The sequence below is a fragment of the Triturus cristatus genome, chromosome 5_2, assembly GCF_964204655.1.
Source record: "Triturus cristatus chromosome 5_2, aTriCri1.1, whole genome shotgun sequence".
Classification (NCBI taxonomy): domain Eukaryota; kingdom Metazoa; phylum Chordata; class Amphibia; order Caudata; family Salamandridae; genus Triturus; species Triturus cristatus.
In genome coordinates, this window is record NC_140588.1 from 750,452,027 (window position 1) to 750,466,019 (window position 13,993).

Sequence of the window (13,993 nt, forward strand, 5' to 3'; positions counted from 1 at the left end):
GGGACGTATCAGGTGAAAAACGGGATAAAGCAAGAGGAGTACATAAAGTTCTGTTATAAATGAAGTATAAGGTTTGGGTAGTATTATCAGCTCTAGAGGCTTTATGGAGCTTAGCCCATAATTTGTCCCAAAAAGGTATTGGCCATTCTTGAGAAAGATCCAATTCCCATGCGTTCTCAATTTTAGATTTTGGTCTATCGATGGAGTGTCGAAAAGAATTATAGATAGCAGAGGCTGAGGGAGACGATTCCAATAATAAAGAAGTAGCTTTGCGTTCCAAAGGAATATCGGTAGATGGTGCCAGAGAGCGAAGATAAAAGATCAAGACTGGGAGAAGGGCATTGTATTGAGGTCGAGCAGAAGAGGGTAAGGAGAAAGAGGATTGAAGTTCTTGGAATGAAAGGGGAGTATCTTGGGAAATTAATTGAGAGATCCAACACAATCCTCGAGAGTGCCAAGTCTTCCAAAATATGGTGCGATTACGAAGTTTGAAAAGAGAATTGTGCCAAATTGGTTGTTCGTGAATGGAACGAAGGGAGGGATAAGATGATATTATGTAAGGGAGAAGGAGAGTGCGGGAGTGGGACATAACATGCGTGCGAAGACGAACTGAAGAAGACGTAAAGGATAGGAACTCGCGAAAGGTAAAGGGGAATAGAAAGGAAGATTCCATACTTAACCAGATGGGCGGAAAGTGCGGAAGATCAGAAGAGAACCAACGGGTCGATTGTTTCAAAGAGAAAGCTCGGTGATATTCTCTGAAATCCGGAAAGCGCACACCAGACTGAGCCTTATCCTTGCGCAGTGAAGCTAAAACTATCCGAGACCTTTTGCCATTCCATAAGAATTTCAGCAACAAGGAATCAATCCGTTTAAAGAAGGAAACTGGGATGTGAACTGGAAGCATGGAAATGATATATAGAAGAAGAGGGGATAACATCATTTTTATAGAATTAAGCCGGCCCCACCAAGATAGAAAGAGTGGGCTCCAGCGTTGAATAGCCGTATCCATTTTTTTGAAGACATAATCAAAATTAAGTTTGAGCGTGTCGGACAAAAGAGGAGCAAACCAAACACCCAGATATTTGATCTTAATTGGTTGCCAGGAGAAGCCCGCTTGAGAAAAAAAGATGCTTTTGACAAATAGGATTTAAAGGTAGAATCTCGCATTTATCAGCATTTAGACGATAACCAGAGACCGCGGAGAAGGAGGATACTTGTTGGAGAAAAGAGGGAAGAGAGGAAACAGGATCAGAGCAATAAAAAAGGATATCATCAGCATAGACCGAAAGTTTAACCTGACGTGAACCAAATTCAAAACCAGAAATACTGTTGTCCAGACGAATTTTAGTAAGAAATGGTTCCAAAGCTATAACGAAAAGTAGAGGGGAAAGAGGACAGCCTTGTCGCACCCCCCTGTGTAACGAGAAATAATCCGAGGTCATCCCGTTGACAAAAATGGAAGCCTGGGGATTAGAATAGAGTAAAGAAACAATAGAGATGAATTTGGAAGAAAAGCCTATCCAGCGCAAGGCCTGAAACATGAAATCCCAACCAATCCTATCAAAGGCCTTCTCCGCATCCAAGGAAATGGCTGCGAAGGGAAGTGGCAAAGAAGAGGCTTTACTAAGTATATTAAGGAAAACACGAGAATTGTCAGAAGAAAGACGGCCCTTGACAAAACCGGATTGTTCAGGGCCGATGAGATCAGGTAAAAAGGGGTCCATGCGCAATGCCAAGATTTTAGCCAGAATTTTATAATCCGTATTAACCAGAGAAATTGGTCTATAGTTTTTGCAAAACGAGTGGTCCTTATCCTCTTTGGGAATTAAACAGATTAGAGCCTGTTGGAAGGAACCACTGGAGGAACCCGCTGCAAGGAAAGATTGGAATAGTAATAACAGCTTAGGGAGAAGAAGAGAGGCGAAGTGGCTGTAAAATTCAATAGTGAAACCTTCAGGGCCCGGAGATTTACCGTGCCGTAATTTAGACACAGCATGGGAAATTTCAGAAAGCGAAATGTCCCGTTCTAGGGCAGTAAAGTCGACGTGAAAAGCCGGGGGGGAGGGGAGGGGAGGGCATGGAAATATGAAAGAAAATCCGCGGTCTCCGGGCTATGTTCGGGGGTGTAAAGATTATCATAAAATTTGACAAACTCGGAAAGAATGTCTTTATCTTTAAAGCAAGAGTTCCCAGTGGAGGTCTTGATGGATTCAATCTTAGTACGATCTTTCCTTATTTTTAAGTAATTGGCCAAAAGTTTCCCCATTTTGTTCTTACCCCCATAATACCTGGAGTTACATTTTAACAAAAGGTTAGAGGCAGCATCAGTTGTAAACTTATTGAAGGAGATTTTCGCATCTATAAGTTTTTTAAGAGAAGCCTCAGATTTAGAAGCATGATAATGAAGTTCTAAGGCCTTAATATTAGCTAAAATGCGTTTGGAATTGGCTTCTCGAAGTTTCTACTGGCGTGCTACAAAATTAATAATAAAACCCCTAGAGGCTGCTATAAATGAATCCCAAACAGTAACAAAAGAGGAATCAGGGGTGTGATTAAAAAGGAAAAATTCAGTGGTAAAGGCAGTAAATTCTGAACAAAAAGTGGGTTCCAAAAGCAAAGCATTGTTGAAACGCCATCTGCCAGGGTGAGGGGAAACAGGAAGTAGGTCTAGGTCCGCATGAACCGGAGCATGATCAGAGATTAGGATGGAACCAATGTCAGAGCGTATAGTGTGTTGGGATAGGGATTTACTAAGGAAGATATGATCAATGCGGGATTGTGACTGATGTGGAGGGGAGTAAAAACTGTATTCTCTAAGATCAGGATTACACAATCTCCAGATATCTACCAAGGCATTGTTATGAAGGGTGTTAACAAATTGAGAGTGCATCCTAGAGGGAACAAATTTAACATTGGAGTGACGGTCAAGGAAGGGATCAACAACTTGGTTACAATCTCCTCCGAGAAGTATGTAGTCTCCAGAAAGGGAGGACAATTTAGTTGAAATAGAGGGCCAAAATGATCTGTCAATCCCAGTTGGAGCATACACATTAAAAAGAGTGATAAGAATATTATCTATAAGCAGTGTAACAATAACCCATCGACCATCAACATCACATTCATGGGAAATTGAGGAAACATTTAACCTTTTATGTAATAAAATCACAACACCATTTTTCTTGGTAACTGTGGGGGAGCAAAAAACATGACCCACCCAACGTTTGAGTTTCAGAGCCTCCGATTCAGAGAGGTGTGACTCCTGAAGGAGAGCAACATCAGATTTAAGTCTTGCTAAATGTGATAAAACCCTTTGCCTTTTAATGGGATTGTTTAATCCCTTAACATTCCACGATGTAACACGGAATGGAATAGCAAAGAAAAATAGCTAGTAGCAACATGCATAATACTGCGGAAAAAATAACTTGAGAGAACTGGGAGAAACCATAACCAATTAAGGAAAGAGAGGGGGCAGGAGGAAAGAGAGCAAAGAAGAAGAAAAGAAAAGGAGAAAAAGGAAGGAACCACTATGAGTAAAATACTGAAACCAAGGAAAGGAAGGAGCAAGAAGGGGAAATGCAAGGTGAAAGAGAATGAAAAGAGAGGAGGAAGAGGGAAGAGTAGGAGGTCAAATGTAGAAAAAAGGACAGAAACAAAAACCAACAGAGAGACAGTACATGTTCGAAACGAACGACTGAAAAACATTCTTACGGAACGAAAAACACAAGAACGAGGATGGGGTGGTGACGCCGGGAGACAACGACGACGACAACATCCAGAGCAGATGTTAAACCTCAAAGAATATGGATCCGAAAATGTAGCATATAGGAAATATCATGGCACATCAAGATAAGAGGGAGGAAGGAGAAATCTGTAAAAACAAAAGAGATAAACAATTACAAGAGATAAACAAGTCATAGGGGAACAGAAAACAGCTGAAACTACATAGGGAACATGTGAGCGTGAAACGACCAATTGGGAATTCACAACATCAACGATAATAGTGGAGAGACAACAGAATCATAAGACAACAAGTTCCAAGAAAAAGTAGCAAGTCTTATCAAGCAGGTCCGGAGACATCCATAACATCTGGGCTGTGTCGTCGGAGAAACGCCTGCAAGGCAGCAGGGTCTTCATAAGTAGTTGTTCTATCTTTATATGTGACATTGAAGAGACAAGGATGGAGTAGTCCATATCTAGCATTCAGGGCTCGCAATTGAGGTCGCATGTCCAGGAATTTTTTCCGTCGATCTGCAGTGGCCTTGGAGACATCTTGAGAAAGATAGAGGCGGTGACCTTCCCACATAATTTGCTTTTTGAGCTTGGCAGCTGAAAGGACCTGCAAGAGGTCAGTGAATTGCAGGAATAACATAATGACCCCTCTAGGTTTACTAGCGACCTTCGGTCTGAGGCGATGAGCCCTCTGGATGTTGACGGAGGATAAGGCCAGAGCATCTAAGATCTTGGCAAGAAAGGATTGGAAGAAGACGGTGGGGTTTGACCCCTCTGTAAGTTCTGGAAGACCATATAGGCGTAGATTGTTCCTACGATTTCTGTTTTCCAAATCCTCCGTCTGACGTTTAAGTAGAAGTATCTCCGTCTCCATTGACGGAATATGGGAACAAGAGGATTGCAAGGAGTCTGTGGCCGATTCCAAAGATTGAACACGGGAGTCCAGAGACGACCATTTTTCCTGCATAGCCTGCATGTTCTTTGTGGTAGCTTCCATAAAGGGGTTGAACGCCCGAAGTTCTTCCAAGATGAGATCCATAGAAGAAGAAGAGGAGTTACTCTCCGGGGACGGTGGATCCTTCTTTAAGCGTTTAGAGGAAGCAAGGGAGGACGCTAGTTTCCCTTTATTGCGAGCTTTCGGGATGGCTCCCTTTATTGAGTCTGATTTTGGTGCTCTGACGTCTTCCATGTCCGGAGGAGGGGAATCCGAATCTGAGTCCGCAGGTAACTGAGACGAAGTAGCCAGGATTAAATTCTGTAGTTTTCCCATGGGGAGTCTGACGTGTGTAGAGCGTGAATACAGAATGAGCAACCAAGTATGATAACGTATCCTGTGAGAGTGTCAAGCAGACAATATTCTAAACGAAAGAAGCCCTGCAACCACTGCTGCATATATACCACGCTCCGTCAGAGCTGTTAAATTCTCCCTCTTGGAATTGCCTCAAAAGAGCCACTATTAGAGCCATTAAGTGAAAAAAAAAAAAAATCGAAAATAGGTGGCAAATGAGGTTGCGGCATAGATGTAAAAATTAGGTTGAATTGTAGGTTACTCAAGTGTTGAAAAAGACCATTGTGCGTGGGTTATGAAGGGTAAAAGACCAAGATAATTAACAGATCAAAAACCCCGTATCAGCATTAAAAATTGTGCCACAACCTACTAGCATCCCCGATGTCTCGTCTGGAAATAGTATCTCAGGACAGCCCAGCCCTAGAACTATCAGCATTCATGTGAGGAAAGCATCAAGTAAATATTATACTCTCAACCCTCAAAGTCTGTGCTCTTTAAAATATTCAAGCAGAAAACTAGTAGTATTTAAACATTTATTTAGTAGGGTGGAGGCCGTCCCCTGTTGTGGCAAATCATCTCAAAAAGTCCAGTAAAACCCTCTCTGGCATGGAATATCAGAAAGGCTCCGTAGAAGACAACCTAGGCATCAGTGTAGTTGTAGCTGCTCATAATGCAATAGGCACAAACAGTTCTGGAGACAGAAAATGGACATAGCCAAAGTTGAATGATAAAAACAGCAGGCAGCGCACTGAGGTAAAATTCGCCGTCAATCGAGTATCTAAAATGGCGGCCGCTCCGTTCGCGGAACCGCTTCAGAGAGATGAGGGAACAAAATGCCGCATACATGCCACACGTGTTGCCAGGAAACATCTCCTTATGCGCCGGCTCGTCAGGGGAGATCAGGCCGTCATCCCGAAGCTCCGGCAGTTAGGAAGTGCCACGCTAGGTTCGCCGTCATCGTTGCTGCCGCGGAGAGTCAGGGAAACGCCGCCATTACTCTCAGGCGCTAGCCACGCCCCCCCCCTGATGTTCTTTAAACTAATTCTCTGTGATATGTGGGAGTGATTTTTCTGATGTTAGTTATCTAGGCCTCTAAATAAGCATAAATTGCATATTTTCCAAGATGAAAGTCGTCTCTTTCGCTCTTGTTCCCCCGCTGATGTCTTTCTTCACAAATTCTGCAGCATACATTCAAGCTTAAATGAACTTGCCTTTTTTCCACTATAAATGCTCTTTCTGCTCTTGATGAAGTCTCCTGGCTCAGTCACAATCTGCCACTTTATCCTCAAGGTCCTTCAACTGGCTCACTGTGTCTTATTTATTCATAAATCATGTTATTGTTCAAAGTATCAAGTTTGGTCTAGCTTCTTAGCCTAGACGTCTGGTGTGCTGTGGAGTACTGGTGCCCTGGTCGGGATTCTGTGTCCCAGAATCCCTCGTTGCTGGAGTGGAGGGACCTGCTACTACTTCCCACCCGCTCTGCCCTGGAAATTGCCTTACCACCAACCACCGCCTGTGAGGTCTGGTGTGGTGTGGAGTACTGGTGCCCTGGTTGGGACTCTGTGTTCCAGAATTCACTGATGCTGGAGAATGGGGCCTGCTGCCAATTACCCCGTGCCGTGCACTAAAAAGCGACCTCCTTCCAACCGTGGCATGAGACGTCTGGTGTGCTGTGGAGTTCTGGTTCATTGGTCAGGAGTGTCCCAGAATACCCTGATGCCGGAGAGGAGGGGCACCCACGCTGCAAAGCACCCTACCTCCAACCGTGGCAGGGGCCATCTGGTGTGCTGTGGAGTGCTGGTGCTTTGGTCAGGAGTCTGTGTCTCAGAATCACCTGTTGCTGTAGAGAACAGGCTTGCTGCCAGTTCCCCTAATCCACTTGCTGAAAAACGCCCTACCTCTAACAAAGGCGTGGGACGTCTGGTGTGCTCTGGAGTGCTGATGCCCTGGTCAGGACCTTGTGGTACAAAATGCCCTTTTGCGGGAGCAGAGTGGCCAGTTCCCCTGCACCGCGTTGTGAAAATTGCCCTCTATCCAACCTTGGCCTCTGGATATGCAGGCCATGCCCTGGCAACGCCCAGTCAAGGCTAGGCCCGTTCTTCATCCGTCAGCACCAGGAAGAGGTAGGGCAGGGCTGCCCCCCTTGATTCCATCTTGTGACATTAAAAGATTGGTAAGAGTTTGTTCCATTGTTTCATTGCCCTGGGAACTGATTAACATCACCATATAGCCCTTTCCCCTGTGACTTGACAATTGGAGCATTTCTGAAAGTTTGGAGCCTCGGGCCACTGCTGAGGCCAAGTGCTTCCCTTCCAGTTGATTGGCAGGGCTTCCTGGGAGTATTGATATTTTCATCGCCAGTAGGGTTCTCGGGGGTGGGGGGGATGTAAGTTGTTCATTGCACCTTGTTATTCTGGACTGATTGACACAAAGACTTGCTGCCCTAGCCCTTAATAACTTTGTTCTCTCCATTGTTTTCTGTTATTAATTTGCCCTATTTTGAGCAGGAGTGTAATTGCGGACTGTTTTATCAAGTCTTTTTAAGGGATTCAGTTTTAATTTCTATGGAATTTAGGTATAATGCTGAAATTTTGACTTTTTAACTTTATTCTGCTGTGCAATATCTGTTTGACCACTATAGAGAAAAGCAAATCCACTAGTTCTAGCACCTTCGTTGACTGTTGGGCAATTACCTTAGTCGGGTTCCATTATAATTACTTTATCTTGGGGTGTTAAGCTTTTGAAAGGGTTTCTTTCTTCTACTTGTTAAATGCATCTGCAAGCACTAATGATACAAAAGGTGTTCTGATGGTCTTGTACCACTGATTACCATGGTAAAACAAAAAGCCAATTGCAAGTTACTCGACTTACGGAAAGCAAAAAAACATTCAAAACATTTAGCTGAGAACTGCGCTTTCTCAAAGGATGACATGACTTAAACTGTAAATTGTTTTTTTGCTTTTAATGTGTGGCTTTATTTTCATTTAAGGATTAGCATCTCAATGCTTCTTTCTTCCTCCAGGTGTCAAGGAATTCCAACCTCCTGCCAAGGTCACGTCCTCAAGAAAAGGAAAAGCCAGTGGTGAGTCCTTGCTTATTTAATACTTTCTTATATATTTAGTAAATTAAGGGATTTTCGTGTTGAAACACCCGGTGATTCACTATAGACCCAACACCAACACCACAAGTGTTTATTCAAATTACTTGATGACACCTAGTTACTTCACGAGATGTCTAATGGTGATTGAATAGTTAGCAGGAGCGCAACACGCTTGTGTGGAGAACATTGTCTTTCCAATGGCTCATTCTTGAAAGGTAAGTGAGGAAAATTAGATGTGCTCAGGCAGTGACGACAATAAGTCATTTTTCAGACCTTCCAAATGCCACCCTCCTCCCGTTACGAACCTACCACCTCCACAGAATACGAGTGTGTACCTGGCTGATCCACATCCCTCCTGGAACATGGGGGTGCATTGGCGGGGTGGCGGGAGCTCGGTACCCGATGCCAGGGGCCTCTCTGCTCCTTCCCATCCCTATCCCAAACAAGCATTTACAATGCAATGGTCTCGGCATTGGTAAAGTTAGAGCTATTGGCATTGCTCATGACATTATTTTTCTTTATGTTTTTGTTTCTAAAACATTTAAAGAAACGTCATTGTCATGAGCAAGGCCAATAGCTCTAACTTTAACAATGCCGAGACCGTTGCATTGTAAATGCTTGTTGTTTTAAGCATATGTGGGAAGTGCTTTCATGTAGTGCGTGATGACACGGAGGTGCGTTTAACTATATTTAACCCTGCATAAAGTGCTGTCATGTGTCAATCTCAGAAGTTACTGAAGGCCTCAAAACCTCCTGCAACACACCCGAAAGAAAGGCTGTCCTTTACTTTACTGCTGACCTAAAGATCTTCGTAATGATGCCGGTGGCACAGAGCGTCCCTGTAAGTAACGGGCAACGACTAGGGAAAGGGTCAATAAAAAATAATAAAAATTAAAAAAAAATTAACTTAACCCCCCGCAGAACAGTACAACATATCAAATTATTTTTTAGGGCAAGGTCATTTTAAAATACACTAGAAATAAAAGAATAATAAGATTGGTAGAAATAAAGTCAGGAAACGGAGAGAAAAAAAAAAGGCATGGGACCCACGTGCAGAGAGACTGACTTGCAGATAGCGGAGGTTGTGGCAACGCGGCGAGCAGGACAAAGTTGTAAAAAGATGGAGGTTTATAGAGAATCAGAGACGTGCAGAAAATCCTAAATGAAACTTGTGAACCCAAATTATATTTTAAGAAAGATTAAGGCAAAGGGCGAGCTTATGTGCAACTCGCAAACTGCATAAAAGGTGTAGGGTTGCTCTGTCAAACCCCATATTTCAAGGGCTATATAAATAAACGGCGACACTCATTCCAACTCCCGCACCACCTGATCGCAGCTACGGGCTAGGCCCCTCTGCACCTGCACAGGAGCAGGACCCGGCTCAAAGTGGAGCTGGTGCCGCCCTCTTACACAGACGAGGCAAGCTTCGTGCCCGGGCATATCAGCCAAATCAAACCCCGGCAGGGTGTTCACTGCTGACAGCGTGAGTGCCTGCGCTTGGGCTTCACATGCACGCACCCTACTGCTCCCCCACAGGCCCGAATCCATCCCCTCCCCTACCTGCGAGCAGAAGTACGATCCTTGGATGCCCAGCTTGATGCAGGTGGGGCACTGCAGCTTGGCCTGGCTGCAGCAGCCCTGCATCTCGCACACTCGCCTGCTCTCCACGGCCACCATGCTGCAGCTCCTCCTGCCGCTGGCAGCGCACACTCGGGCCAGGGGAGGAGAGAAGGAAGGAGCGGCCCCAGGTCCGCCCAGGCTGCAGCGGGGAGGGGTGAGCACGGATAGGCCCACCGGAAGGTTGTGTGTGGGGGTAGGGGCCGCTGCAGGACACACCACCGCCTTTCTCCGAGGCAGAGCAGAAATGCCTCGGAGAAAAGCAGCGTCTTTTTCGGATTCGGGGGCGTGTTTTGCTGTTGTCTCCTCCCTGAGACTTCTCGCAAAAAACACGCCCCCCGATCCGAAAAGGACGGGGCCTAATCGGAGTGACTGACCTCTTCTCCAGTGGCTGGCCAGCATTTACGAGGCCAGCCAATGGAGAACAGGGGAGAAGAGGGGCGGGTTCAAGCCCCTCTTCTCCAAGTCATTAAATCTCGGAGCAAGACTGCGCAAGCGCAGCCTTCGCAGCCGAGACCTAAAAAGCAGCGGTAGATCTGTCTCGACCTCTGGCTCATGGGAGCACTTGCCAGGCTTCTACTCTTCTATCCATGTCACCCATAAAACAATTCTTCTGCTGTGGGCTGACTAGAAATGCTGCAACATGTTCATGTCTTCCTCTGGTAGGCACCAACCAGATGCCTTCTCCCTTTGCTCTTCTTAGCGCACAACAACCTGTCTTGTCTCTCACAGACAGGATCACTTCCGGGTCCTTCCGGCATGTGAGAATGTCGTGGCTGTTAAAATGGCAGTGTCCCATTCCTATTAGAGGGTTTCTTTGTACCTGTTTCTTCCTGTGACTGTCCCAATAGATAAAATGACCTGCCCATCTGCATCTGATAAGAAACAGCGGGTTAGAAAAAAAACAGGCGTGGTCAGGCAAGGTTTCTTGTAGGACAACATGCCAAGGAATAGGCTCCTCCTCATTGCCCTTATTCGTCGGACAATTTCAGAAGAAATACATTTATTGTTAGAAGAGGTTGAAGGCCTCTTAGCTACTAAGGCTAATGGAAAGAAATAGGGGAAGGGCAGAAAAAAAGACATTTAAATCATTCTTTAAAGAAACAGGGAGTACGGACACGTTTGTTAACAAGAATGTAGAGATTCATACTAGTACTTCATCACCTCTTTTGACTAGTCAGCAAAGCCTGCTAATGACCAAGCCACTTGATCCGGCTACTATAGCACCTGTAATAACAATTAAATGTAGCATTTGGTTTGATGTATTAGGGACTACTGAAGAACCAATCCCTGAAAATTCTCAGCCACAAGTAACTTCTATTAGTGCTTCCATATCAGGTAGAGATTCATCAAACTCGCAGTTAATCTCATTGAAGAATGAGTTAATTAGTCTAAAAGACTATATGGGAAGGTTGTCTAAGGCCCTCAATGACAAGATGAATAACTTGTCAGCCTTGGTAGTGAAGCTTAACTCCAACTTACTTCAAACAAAAGGAAAAGATGACCTCCTCACCCTAGCCAAGACAATACCTTGGGAAGCATTCCAGTAGGTGGATCCAAAATATGTTTCCCGAACCAGGGTTAGAGAACAAATACTGCAAGCATTACTAGAGCAATTTTGGCCACGCCCCCTCCCCTCCTATACCTGGAATTTAATTCTAATCTACCCCAGGGTTGCGACCAGAGGCCCATAGAATCTTACAGGGTTAATGGAACAACTGGTCACCAAAACAAGAGAAAAGCCATATTAACATCAAATTCAAAAGGCTTAATAGCAAGACCATTTGGAGCTAAAACTAAGAAACATGATATAATTATGATCAATGTCCCTAGAATCCCAACAGGTAGCCATGAAAGGAAGGCCTCCTTAAATTATAAAGTAATTCATTAACTTAGAAAGTTTAGGGGCTGTAGACTGTTATTAGAAAGGATATATTAAATGCCAGGAGGTTAAGTCAATGACACCTAACACATGATTATATGGGAGTGGAGCTAGTAAACTATGAGCTTGTTGAAGGGGTGATAGCATTGGAGCATAAATCCAGGCCTCCCTTTCCCTTAGAGTCACTCCTAAGGCTAAAAGTAAACACCCCATGCTCATTATCTAACCCAACCAATGTTCGTACTTTGAAGCCATCAAACACTTACTCTTCTAGTTGCCCATGCGGTTCATCTGCATGAAATTGACTGATGATTGGAAAGTCAGACTTTTAACGGCATACCCTTATTGTTGAAAACAGACCACCAGACAGACCTTCCATGACAGAATCACTATGTAAATTCTACGGCAACTGGGCTAATATGAGAACATCTTCAAAATCACCTAATTCACTAGTGGTAGAACAGAGGCAGTCTTTTAATCCTCTAGACCATCAGGTAGATGTGAACCATCACCAGGCTGACACTTTAAAACTCTTGTCTTGAAACGTAGTGGGGGCTAGAGCTAAGTTAGCGGACCCTGAATGGGATACTTTCATAGACTACATGATATTATTACAGTAAACATGGGCATTTAAAGCTGTTTTTTAGATCAGGGTATGTTACATTTGCTACTTACGCAGTATCATCACCAGCAGGGAGACCTTACGGTGGTCTGTTGATTTGGCTCATTATGTATTTGTTTCCTAAAATAAAGAGAATTCCGTCAGAGTGTAGAGATCCTTTGGGTATATGTTATACCCTACTTAGTTGTTATTGCATGTATTCCAGCCCTGCTGCCCCTAGCTGATCAGCCAGAGTGTGAGTTGGTTATGGAATGTTGGTGTGACTATGATGCGTGGAATGCCTGGGTGTCTGATTGGATGAGTGGTGTCAGTTGGAGTAAATTTGGGTGAGGAATCATGTATAGGGGCATCTTTGTTTGTTTTTTGAGGGGCATATTTAGATGTTTTGCCTAGAGTGTTGTGCATAAAATCTAATGTAATTCTATTTTTTAGCACATTTGTTGTCGTGATGCCACAGAGTTTCGCTTTACTATGGATTGGTGTACATTAGTTCTTGTGGTGGTCATCACAGTTGGTCCCGTACCCATAGTATGGGTGTGAGTAACAGCCCTTTTCTCAGTTACGTTTTGTTACTACTACATGGGGGTATGTAATCTCCACAAGGGGGTTGGGACATGGGTTAGTTCCCATACATACACTGTACCTAGGTTAATCCTTACGCGGGGTTTGTATGTGGGTTTTTACCCCTTATACAGTAGCGTGCAGTACAATTGTACATCCCTTCAGGGGCATTTCTATGGGTGACAACACATTTGCTTTTCGTTTCCCTTATGCTTGGGATTGAGGTTGTAGGGTGTTCTATCTTTTTCGCTACTCTACTTTATGCTTTTTGGCATTTTTGTTGTGGGGTCTTTCACCCTTTGTGTTATAGTACATTGTGTTACAGTGTAAGATACAAAATGCTACGAACTGTATTTCTTGTATTGCTACGCTTTTGTTTACGCTTCAAAATGATAATCTCTTATTAGGGAGGACGGGGGATATTGTTGCTCAAATGTTTGTATCTTAACCATCCTTTCTTGTCTTAATGGTTCTCTCTCTTGTGATGTTCTGTCTTTATTGCTGCATCCTAGAGCTAAGCACCTTTATTCATTTTTCCTGTTTATAGTTCTTGCCTGTTGTTACATATTTTCGTTTTCTTTGAAGAAAAAGGGATAATGTTATACCCTACTTAGTTGTTATTGCATGTATTCCTGCCCTGCGGCCCCTAGCTGATCAGCCAGAGTGTGAGTTGGTTATGGAATGTTGGTGTGACTGTGATGCGTGGAATGCCTGGGTGGATGAGTGGTGTCAGTTGGAGATGGGCTGAGCAGCTAGGCAGGCTGCTCCTGGTGGGGCTAGTACCACACCAGTGCAGGCTGGACTCAAGACTGATGTAACTTGGACCTAAGACTAAATAAAGAAGACTTCAAAAATACATCCTGGCTCCTGGTGTCTACCTTTACTGGACACAACAGTAGAGCTATCCCAATAGGCATTGCTCCTGGGGCCAGACATATTGCCATTATAAATGTCTATATTCGCTCTGTCCCGGTAACCCTCCACTCAGATATAGTCGCTCAACTGCTGGACATAATTGGCGCCCTACACCAAAGCCACCTCAAAATGATCGCAGGAGACTGCTGTACAAAAATGTCAGTCATCCTCATGCTCACTTACCAGATGGAACTATCACATGTGTCCAGGGCAATGTCGACACTGCTGCTGACCTCGTAGTTAAGCAGTCTAGTTGTTGACTTGATAGTGGCTCAT

At 44.2% G+C, this 13,993-nt stretch overlaps 1 protein-coding gene across 1 annotated transcript in view; it reads left to right on the forward strand.

The window, feature by feature from the left end:
* The window catches only part of HTR2C (5-hydroxytryptamine receptor 2C), a 3,718,710-nt gene that overhangs the window by 1,140,405 nt on the left and 2,564,312 nt on the right, over positions 1-13,993 (forward strand). Inside the window, exon 4 of the mRNA XM_085606666.1 lies at positions 8,043-8,102. The gene's annotated coding sequence lies outside the window, so the exon portion shown is untranslated. The remainder of the gene's footprint in view (positions 1-8,042; positions 8,103-13,993) is intronic.